Here is a 12590-nt window from a genome sequence, read left to right on the forward strand (position 1 = left end):
GAAATGAAACACAATATGTTGGAAGACATGCAAGAGAGAAGCATCTCTCTGCCTTCCATTTACCAGTGCTTATTCTGATCGAGGAGATAAACTAGAAGAAAAGAGAAGAAACCCTTACACACCATAGAAGTCTGAGACACTCCTAAGCACTACCACTTGCCACTCCAGGAGGCAAATATACTCAGCAGTCCTCTGAAGCAATGCCTCTACATCAACACTCCGGCATTCAGGAACAATCTTCTTGAGCTCTCTAAGTTTCCTTATCACCACGACTTGGAAAGGCTTCTTGTTCTTCTTCTTCTTCCTCTTATTCTTCAAAAGGAGCATCCTTCTAATTCTCCTCACTGTCAAAGGCTTTCTCATCTCCAGAGCCCTAAAACTCTATGCAAGATAAGCACTAGAAGAGTTGTTTAGCTAGCCAAAGGATATTATGTATATATATAGAGAGAGAGAGAATATGGTACTAAGGCAAGAGTTCACTTGGGCACCTATGCTGGAGGGGGGGATATGCACTAAGTTTTCATAGAACATGAGTTAATAAGTAACACGCTTTAACCCTCTAAGTGCTTTCATTTGTTGACTTAAGTACCAACAGTGGGTGTTTTGATGGACCGAAGTTAATGGTATCTGTGTCTTTATTTTATCCAAGAAAGTATTATCTAGCTGAATAAAAATTATTATAAGTCATTTTGGCATATGCGTTTTAACGACGAATATAGTAGTAGTTGTTCAATTAAAAGTTCAAGTAACTATAGTGATTGAAAAATACTATTGAATTATGACGAGTAAAATATATTTAATTTACAAACTAGAATCCTCTTGTGAGTGTACATGTAACTCCTTTTCTCGTTTTATCCATGAAGCCAAGAGAGTTAATTACTCATGTACTTGTGTTTCTTTTTCAACTTGAGGATCATTTGGCTTCATTTATAATTTGAAGAAATTAACTGTATTTATTCACATCAAGTGTGATATAAAAGTCCGTTTTTACTTTATTAATACCATAGTATAATCTTTCTAATTAGACTCTTGTGTAGCATCTTAACATCTACTTAAATTAAAAGCACCATTTCTTAATTTTGGCGAGAAGAAAATTGGAATGATCTAAGATTTTTGTTTACCTTGGTTTCTCAAAAATTACATACTTAGGTTGTTGATTAGGATTTGTGAAGTCAAAATAATGTTCAATTTGCCTTCAGAATAGCTAGCTTGGCTTAATTCCTGTCTAGATTATGGGACATTGACCCAATTTTAATATTAATTTATTTATTTACAAAATGTCTCTGGATATATTTTTAGTTTATTTACAAGTTGATACCCAGAAAAGAAGAGAAATGTAAAACAAGTCATACACTTGGCTAAGAAAGAGACAGAGTAACAACACGAACAAATATCAGATACTTAATAATACAATCACTTGTGCTAATAAAAACAAAGAATGAGCGACGAAGCTGAAAACAACCCTCTATTTTATCTAAGATAGGCAATACCACATAGAAGAACAATAAAAGCCAAGTAAAAAAGAATGTTGCTGCTCTGTCAAGCTCACAAAATGCGAAAAGACAAAAAAAAAAATCATATCGTACAATAAAAGATCGCAACAATAATCCACACCTAAGCAATAAAATAGCAACATAAAACACTATGGTGACTCAATCCATGGTGGCGACAGTAACGAGATGATGTGAAAGTGGGCGGATAAATATATAAGAGTTTAGAGTAGGAGCAAATATGCGTCAGGATATAAGATCGAGGGTGACATCAGAAAGGATAGCCAGCAGAAAAATCCTACAATCGGGATTGGTTTCCGACCACTATCAACATAAGATAACAAAGGAGGAGAAAGAAAAGTAGATCAGCGGTGACAAATATAGAGGCGATGAAAAGAAGAATGAGTGGGCAAAGCCAACACTGAGGAGAGAAAGGAGAAAGAAAAAGAGGAAATAACACAGACAGAGCGACAAGAGAAAAGCCCTCGGGGTGAGAAAAACTTGAGAAACCCTAGCAGCTAGTACCGGCGGTTCAAATCAGATCCAATTTTAACATCAACGTGGGTAAAAGTGGGTTTAAATCCTCGGATAGTTTGCTTATCCGATTCTTAGTGGGTCTTATCGGTGCATGTGCACGTCCCTCTCTCTCTCTCTCTCTCTCTCTCGTGAGTAGAATTAAATCCTATGCACGTGCAAACCGGTGGCCCCTCAATCCCCCTCATACACCTTACACCCATATATGAGTGTATATTAGAGGTTTCCGGCTGGAGAGAAAGAGACTCATGAGCTAGCTTGTTTCTTTTTCTAAGATTAATTACATCTTAATCTTTTTTTCTTTTCTTTTTTACAGTTAATTGTTCATCAACTATTAATATATATATATATATATATATATTGGTAAGAAACATTGTGTGACCATCATATGATCAATCTTACGCGTTAGACAAAAACAAGTTAAATTAAATTTACTTTTTATACCAATCAAAATATCTCACAGTCTAAAGATTAATAAAGATATAAAAGCATACAGTGTTCATACTCACATTAATATATTTTTTTATTAAATTAGATAAGCAATCAATCAAGTAAAAATTGACCCATCAGACGATTGAAATAGTGACCCACGCAACTCAGACTAATTTTGCACAGTTACTTAATTATTCTATTATTTGTATTTTAGTTCTAAAATTTTGATAATATTTAGTAAAATACATATATTATGTCTTAAATTGTTTTTTTTTGTACATGTGCCCTTAAAAAATCTCGTATTTACTTGTATACCCCTCTAAAGTTAATATACATACATACATATCCATATATATATATACATGCACTCAAATTACACAATTTTTGCGATACTTTAAGATCTTTATTTTTTATATGAATTCGTAGAGTAAACTACCATTAGAATATGAATAACTAAATATAAAAGGATAAAAATATCCTTATTTTAATTTTTAAGGATAATTTTATCATTTTCTATTAAATAACATAACTTGAAAAAACTAGGAGAATATCTATATAACTAACATAAGTTTTGAGGGTGTACAACAATTATATTGCTTTTATAGATATCTTTTATTATTGAATTATTTAGTACTATATATATTATTTAATTTTTTTTTAAAAATAGTAATTTTATCGGGTGAATCACTAGTTTAACTAATAACTTAGTGACCCAACCTTTGACCACGTCAATATTTGATCCGGTTCTTATAGCTATAGAATTAAGTATCTTTTAAATATAATTTACAACTAAACACTATCTTTATATTTTTTTTTTGTCAAAATTTACGCAAGATAAGTCATGTAATAAATTATATATATTATCTTATCACCACTACTTACAAGTGGAAATTGGGTCGGGTTAGTCGGGTTTGCGTCATGTTGGGTTTGAGTCATGATATTGCAAACACAAACACGAATCATTTATTAAACGAGTTAGAATTCTAAATATGAATATGACTTATTTATTAAATAAGTTAAATGGGGTCATAAAACAAGTTATCACATAGCATAAGTTATTAAAATTCTAGATTATAAATGACTTTTTTTAGTTATAAACATGATTCCTCGGGTTATAAGTATTTTTTCTTGTTATAAATAGGTTAGTCAGATCATAAATAGATTGATCGGGTTATCGTGTCATAATCAAGTTATTGTGTTATAAACGAGTTGGCGAGTCGGATCATAAATGGGTTAAACGGGTTGAGATAATAAACACAAACATAATTCGTTTAATAATTAGGTTAAGCAAGTTGGCCCATTTAGACTTAGACCCGATTTAACTAAATCCAAACTCGTTTAAAAATCAAGTTACCATCCTTGGTTATCTAGTTTGGTTAATTTTTGCCAACTATAAAGTGAGATAAAGTTATGATTTCCATTACGATTAACATACTTATTTACAGTTTAATAAGCAAACACAAATTCTTATATAATTTATTCAAAATAATAAGTATATTTAATGACTAAACAATAAAATATGAGTAAATTTACAGATGTACCTAATTTAACTTTAAAAAAGTGTGCATAAGTTATTATTAAAAATTATTATGCATGAACCATAAGATGCTTTGGTCTTCAACCCAAAGAAAAAAAGAAAAAAGAAAAAGACATGCTAAATTAACACTATTAGCCGCCTGAACATTAATTCAATACTTATATTCTCTAAGAAAAGAAATTATAATACTAAGGCCCCTGAATTATTCCACTCTTTATAGAGTGACAGAGGGTTATGCTATTTACGCAAAAACTGATTTTATAAAATTACTCTATATACTTATGCATATTATTTTGTGCTGTAGAAGAAGCAGGAGAGTTTGATAGAGATTGCAAATTAGTGAGATTGGGACATATTGGATTAGGGAAGTTGAGAGAGATTAAGAGTTTGAGAGGAATGAGAGCAAAAGAAACAATGTTTAATTGGAAGAGGAATCAAAAGCTCTAGGTACAAATTATCGAAAAAGGAGAAGAAGAAGAAGAAGAAAACTTCAAGGGAGTAGTAGCAAGTGAAGGCCTCATGCATTAATTAATGCTAGCTACCCATAACCCAACCCATTCAATTCCAAATAATTACTACAGTAGCTACTAAAACTACCCACCTGGTTGATTGGTACCCAAAGCTAGTAATTACTCCTGCATGCAAACCAACATGCAAATCTCTTCTACTATCTTCTTGTGTTTGAATCCATCAACTCACTATCTGTGTTGTCACTTCCTGGAAGTATGTCTACACATGCATGAGTGTACTGTTGCAGGGATTCTCTGTAAACTGGAATCATTACATCCTACAAAGAAGCTATAGGGCTTAGCTACCTAGCTATCTAGCTACCTAGGCTAGATAACAATCTCAATAATGCTTACACTTACCAAGGAACCCCAGGAAACCCTACAATATATCTTATAAAATCCTAGCTATATTTATATATTAGATTTAAATATTTAGACTAAATTAATTATACTAAAAAAATTATAAAAATATCTATACTTAACGGATTATTACAGTATTAATTCAGATCTAATCTAAAATATAAATTATAAATTATAATTTTATTAAAAGGTAAGATATTATATACAAAATTTTCTTATATATATATATATAATTGTCTATGATCTTTCTCTATTTGTGAAGCTGAGCAAGAGATAGGAGGGGGTTAATTTGTACGTGCATGTGAAGGCATGCACGCAGGCGCATGCCATGAATAGTATTTGTACGGTCCAAGTTCTACGCACGAATCTTGATACGATGGTGTGATGTGGGCTAGTTGATACTGTACCCCATGCAATATTATTTCTTATATATATATTTTTTTTATCGAAAGTAATGCTACATTCATGTCACGTCTAATCGTATGGATATATATCATTCTTCCTTACTTTGATCTTAATAGTCAGAGGTGTTAAGATCGTTTCGTATTTTTTATGTAATTTAATTTATCTATGTGCTAGTTATCCATTAAGAAAATTAATACCATAATACTTTTGAGATATTAAAATAAAAGACAGTAATAAAACCAAGACCTACCATATTTTTGATAAATTTTTTTATTAATTATTTCTCGTTAAAAGCTCTCCGTTTAATGCATTCATGGACATAGTATACATATATAAGTTAATGCATTTTTGTTAGACCTATTTTGGTTGTCCCTTAACATATTAAGTTTTTATTTTTCATTTTTTTTAACTTTGCCCTTTAATTAATAGTGGGAAAGAAAATATGTGCATTTTATATAATCTAACTTCTTTGTCTTATTATATTATCATATTACCATAATATTTTTGAGATATTAAAATAAAATACAGTAATAAATATCAAGGTTTTTTTTATTTTTTTAACTTTGCTCATATTAAATAGTGGGGAAAGAAAATCTATACATTTTAAATCATCTAATATTTGTATTATATATCACTTTTGTCTTGAAAAGATGGAGTAATAAAACAAGAAACAAAAAAATATAATGTACAAAAATATAAGTATTTAATAACTGCTGCAAAACAGAAAATACAAATATTTAATAACTATATATAAAATTTGTATAATTATAAGTGTTTAATAACTGTGAATTTTGTAATAAAAGAATGAAACATAAAATATAATTATTTAATTACTGAGAATTACATAATAAAACTGTAAAATTAACAAAAAATATAAATATTTAATAACTGTGAAATAGGTAAAAATAAACTTTGAAACAGAAAGTATAATTATTCAATTACAATAATATTTATAATAAAACTGTGAAACATAATTAACTTTTTATTTCAAGCTCGTTAATTATGTGCAAAGTACCTATAAGTAACATGCATAAGCATTGAGATTCAAGACTCAACTGGTTGACTCTATCCAAGAATTCCCATTCTAAAGGGGACTAGCACTTGTGACGTTAGGGATACACCTGGACCCTAAACAATGTTTATGAAAGAACATACGAATGAAAAGCATACATGAAAGTCTTTGCTACATCTTAGTGACTCAGTGACATTCTTATCACGACATTACAAAGGGTATTAATTTGATTCTTCCCATAAATATTAGATTAATATTTAGTATTTATTATAGCATTACATATATAGTTTGGATGCACCGTGGCTCAGTTGTATGTTACATTAAATATATACATATATAAAAGAAAATCATGCATTGAGTATTTTGCTTGTTTGCTTGGTAAAAGCAGGAGTGGTTTTCTAGTTGAAGGCGTTCATCATAGCCTATTTATTAGCAACTGCTCCTTTTTCCAAAGAAGTATAAGTCAACATTAATGAGAGGTGACCAATTCATCTACCTCTTCCTCTCACCTTGTTGAGTTGTCCTTCTATAGCTTTAACTCCATTCATCATGTAAAAAGATTGAAGGGCAAGCGTATAATCTGCAAAAATAGGATAAATTCTCTTTTTATTATAGCTTTCTTCAGAACTGGAGTATATAAAAGAAATACACGATATTTTGTTAGGTGTTTGTTTTTCTGAAACAAAGGGGAGAGATTTATTTCCTACCTCACTCGATTTATCTCAGCAACCAATACCTTTTGCTCCCTAAGTTGCGTGAGTTGGGAGAGAGAAGTGATGTGATATATATTGTGATGTGAATGTAACATAAGCTGAGTCTTTGAACAGTCACCATCCATTTTCCTTGCTATTTCTTCTCCTAGTTTGCCATCCTCTGGCCTTGGTTTCTGTATCAATTTACATGTGGAGTTGAGTGATGGGTTCAACTTCTCTTCTGATAGCAGAGAGGAGAACCACACAGGTGCATGCACTGGATTGTCAGCCTACTTCCCTTTTCCACCTCATCACATTAACTCTTCCCGCAGTGCCTTTTTCTTTCTATATAAGAAGCCTCCCCCTCTCCAACACTTAGTACATGCACCAGAGTCTTTCTAATTCCCAAGTACTTTAGCTTAGGGTTTACCATCTACATCTAAAATGTCCAAACCTACCATGCCTTTTGCCTTCCTCTTTGATCATCTATGCTTATGGGATGTCATTCTTGAAAGCAGCTTCGGATGGTTTAAGAGAAGAAGGTTGAAGGGCTACAGTGCATGCTGTGCTATCTGTGAATGGTGCTATCCTTGCTGAGCTTCTACTCTTATTTTTTTTTCTATTTTTTATTTTTTAAATTTTATAGGTCGATGTTGTAAGGTTTTTTTCTTGACCTTGCAAGACTTTTTATCTTACAGTTAATACATATGGCCGCCCTCTACCCCCGTTTAATTTCATAAACCTTATCTTCATTCTTGTTAATTTTTCCACCTTCTATCTCCCCATCTATCCCTCTTGAGCTTGAGTTATTACATTGTATTGTTTGGAAAAATAGTGTAGCAAACCACTTTGGACGAATTTGGAATGATATAATACCTGATTATGTTGTTTGATAGTCTATGTTTATTTTTCTTTTCTGTCAATTTATTTTATGGTGCTTTAGTTTATGATCTCTGCGACCAAAACAATGAAAACCGGGAAAGAAAGAAGATCTACTTTGGTAGATGATTTTGTCTGCTCATCAGCTAAACATATTCTTGCAGCATTTCATCCACTCCAGAAGGAAAGTTTCTTGGGGTTAAGGAGCGCAATCACAGAAGATAATTAACTTTTTGAGTAACGAAGCATTCCAACTAATATATGACATGTAGTTGCAAGGTTCATAACAATCACCCATTTGATAGTTCCTTCTGTTCCTTGCTATCACTGCAGCTATGAGCATTATGCTACAGAGATCATATATAACAGTAGATAGGAGGAGAACTGAGGTCACAAGAAGTGATGTCATAAAGTGATAAAAAGAGAGTTAAAATCTATCCGATTTACTTCCAAGTTCTGCTGCAAAAGTTCTTAGACCTCTCTAAGCACTTTGGTCCAAAGTTAAGTTTGTCTTCTGGGTTTCACTGCTCTTCAGTCTTCACTTAGTGCAACAAGACTATTGCTATGAATAAGTAGTGTTAGTACGTAAGTTGACAAAAGTGACAGCCTTTCGCCTACTGCATCTGCTCATAGGTAAAATAGCTTGTCAACTACTCAACTCTAGTGCTCAAAACAGTACGCTGATTTGAATCGTTTCATTGGCAAAGTACAAAAGATTTGATTGTTGAAACGAAAGATGATTATAGTGTTTTAAGTGCTCTAGTTTCCTTCTTCTCTCTCTACCTTCTTCTTAGTGGTACTGTGATCTGAAAAAGTCTTCTGTTTTAATTGGATTAAGAGATAGAGACATGGCTGGATTTGGGTGACTTTGAAGAGAAAAGTTATGGTCAATTTGTTTCAGCTAGCCGGCAACATAAGAAAAGAGAATTCCAAGAAGGCGTCTAATCTATTTGTAAGTTTGCTCTAGTCAAAGGAATAGTCAAACTAAGTTCCTATACAAATAGGTTTCCATCAAAACTCGTGAGTTGTAAATTATAAATTTGAAGTCAGAAACTCCTCTCGGAAAACAACAAATGATAGATTCTAATCTTTTCCATATTGGTGGCAATAATAATCTAATTCAAACCGCCACATATTCGATCAATACTAATAATAATAAAATTAATTTAAATAAATTTAATTTTTGTAGAATGTAATATTTTTTATAAATTAATTTTGGTGTTGAAAATTATATGTTTAAGACCAATTCGCCATCTACATGTGTGAATTATAAATTCTATTACTTATAAAAATGAGTAGTTATAGATTCTATTACTTATTAAAATGTGTACCCTTGAGGCTCAATGTCCATACACAATTTGGTAGTTTATATTTCTTATAATTTTTTTTAAAATAATTAATGTGGTATTTTAAAACTAATTTTTATTTAATTCTTTTTATAGATTTGAACGAGTGAGTGAAAATTGTTAGTTTTTTTAACATAAAATATTTATGGACAGAAAAAAAATAATTTAGTTTTGTATTTGAAAAGTAAAATAAATATTATTTAATATAAATAAGAATAATAAGTTAAGGAACTCTGGCTTATGGTGCACACTGAAACGTAACTATCCTAAAGGAAAGCAATGCCCTTTGTGTAAAGTTACATACCTCTTTTTCCTCCAAGATACAACCCAGAATCTCGTTGTTGCGTCATCGAATAGCACAGTTTTTAATATTTCTCTATGAAAACTGCACTCCTCTAATTTGATTAAAATAATATATAAGAAAATTCAAAAGAAAAAAGTAGCTAAAACTTGACTTCGAATTTTTGTGTTGTTTCTCGTTAACAAATGGGTATTTATAAATATTTGAGGTCTTTTGAATTTCTTCAAAACTTATAATCCTTAAATAAATTTAGCCTATTAATTATTTTAAAATGATCGTTATGACCTTTACAAAAATTTTAAAATTTTTATAACGTTTGAGTTTTAAATTCCTTTAGTTACCAATTTTAAATTTAATTAAAATTCTAAAATTAACAATAATTATATAGTATAACATTAAAATATTTTAAGCACTTCTATTCCACCATTTATTCATCACTAATAATGTGTGGACCCTATTTTAATTTGGATTCAAAGTTTATATAAATTTTATGTTCAAATACATGGTTATTCTAACACTGTATTCAAAATGATAGACATACAATGGCAAGAAATAGGGTTAATCACACTAACACCCCTTGAACTATACCAGGTTTTGACGTAGACCCCTGATTACAATGTCACCCCTAAATTTTTAGAAAATTTAGTTGTGACCCTTTTATTGTCTATCGTCGAAAAATTGGGTGACTTAGCTTACGTGGTAGTTACTTAACCCCAAAATGACATAGATTCCATCATAAACCATTTAATTAAATTAGGATAAAAAGATATATTATTATAATTAAATTAAATTATTATAAAAAAATAATTATCTTCCTCGATCAATCTTCACCGACTTCTCCCCTTCATCATTACCGACCGCCCATTCACCGTCGCCAACCACCCTTTCACCGTCGCTAGTCGCTGACCTCACCTCCCTGCCGTCGGCTTGCGACAGCTAAGCACCAGCAGGCCAACTTCTTGATTGGCTCCTTGCACATGTGCGCCGACGAGGAGCCGAGCAGCCTCGACAACGGTAGCAAGCAAGGCTGTGCTCTCCGGCCTCGTCCAAGCTTTCCTCGAGCTTGATAGCGTCGTCTTGCGTACTCCTACGAGGTGATCGGGGTGGGTTTGATAGAGGAGACACATTGAGCTTATTTGGTAATTTACTATTTTTTTCTAAATTTAATAAAATTGTTAATTTTTTAGGGATATAGTCGGTTATTATGTATTTTTAGGTTACTAGTTTCACTTTGCTCTAAAATTTAGAATTGACATTGTAATCTAAAAAAATTTAAGAAATCCCTGTGAAAGCTGGGTATACTAAGGGGGCGTGAGAGTAATTAACTCCGAGGAATAAAGACTAGTACAAAAGTAAAGTTAGCAATAAGAGAAAGTTAGCAAAGGAAATATACAATTCCATCAACAAAAGTGAAGAGAGAGCTACATACTGCGTTGGTGCATGTACAACAAAGCAAAGCTTACAAAAATCGAAGGATATATAAAGCTCCTCCTTTGGTCTTTGGTCTTTGGTACCACCATTTTTGAATAAGAATATATAATAAGAAGACAACCCCTTTTTTCTTTCCTCCTCCTTTTTCTTGTGGGATGACGAAGATCCACGTCAAAGCTTACAAAGATGGGGATCTTTAATAAATTCTCCACCATGTTGTACATGAGTTCTTTAATCTCCCTAATGACTATGAAAAGTTGTTTGCTTTGTCATGGCCTTTGAAATCCTAGCAAAGATGAGAAGTTAAGGAACCATTTTCTTTTGTTCTTTGTTTTTGCTGAGAGGTTCTCAAATAACACTCCACATTTATAGTGATTTTATGGTTTACATTCTTTTATTTATTTATTTATAGTTCGATATCAATCTCATATATATATATATATATAACATACCATGTAATCCTAGACTATAGTATACAGTAATAAAAATACACATCTATCCTCACACCACCACTCATGCAATTGTAATCTTATTCATCAACTTTTGTCAAGATTATGTGATCAGAAACTATGGCAAATCAAAAGGACAGTGATGTAAAAGTAAACATAAAAATAAAAATAATTATCAGGCCAATACTTATCTTATCTCATTAAAGCTTTTCTTATCCTTTCCCTCTTCTTTTCCACCTATCCCTCCATTATTTTATTTTTTTCCTTCTTCTTTTATGTGGTATAGACAGTAGAGAGGTAGATTGAGACCAATAGTTCCTGTCTTTCTCCTTGTCTTCCAAATGTTTTGTCAGGCACTAGTCAGCATCATGTGATACTTGAGAACAGCTATCTCTCATCACACACAAGCAAGCAAGCAACCTTTGGAGGATCTGCCACCTTTTATTATTTGGTGACACATGTACTCTCTCTAACCAAGAGGTTTAAAGACCAATATAAGAAGAGGATGTATATTTATAATGTTATATAATATATAATGCCTATTATGATTGATCACAAATCTGTTAATAAAAAATTAGACATACAATTTGATGCCACAAATGGTTTGATACCATGAGATGTCATAATCATATATTTGTAATCAACAGACAGCCTCTGTCATTAGTGATTTTTATATTTACTTTTTCACCCTAACTACAAAGTGGAGTTTAATCAAAGGATTGACTTTAATAAAATGCCTCTCTCTCTCTCTCTTTTTAAATAATATAAGTCAAAATAAAACAATGAAGCTATTTCCTTTTCTTATAAATAAGATTAAAAAATATTTTTAAAAGTAAGTGTTTTTCTTCGTTCATTTTTTAGCAACTAAACGCACGTAAAATTAGAAATTTATTTTCGAGAAGGCTTTTCGAAAATAGTAATGTAATTATATACTTAAATAGTTATGATAATTGAGTCTCCTAAAATATAATTTTTTGACCTCTATTATATTCATTTAATATATTCAACTTGTGTCATTTTTTATTTAAATAATTAAATATAGGGTGATAATTTTTTGCTGCAAAACTATCATAATTGGGTGTCAAAATTATAACATATATATTTTAAATAAGATTATTATATTTTTCCTATTCACAATTATTTGTGAGATTTTAAATTCAATTCATTATCTAATTGAATTGAATTTGATTTGAGTCCGATGTGATCCGAAAAT

The sequence above is a fragment of the Typha angustifolia genome, chromosome 13 (genome assembly GCF_048772165.1).
Source record: "Typha angustifolia cultivar Huaian chromosome 13, ASM4877216v1, whole genome shotgun sequence".
NCBI classification, from domain to species: Eukaryota; Viridiplantae; Streptophyta; class Magnoliopsida; order Poales; family Typhaceae; genus Typha; species Typha angustifolia.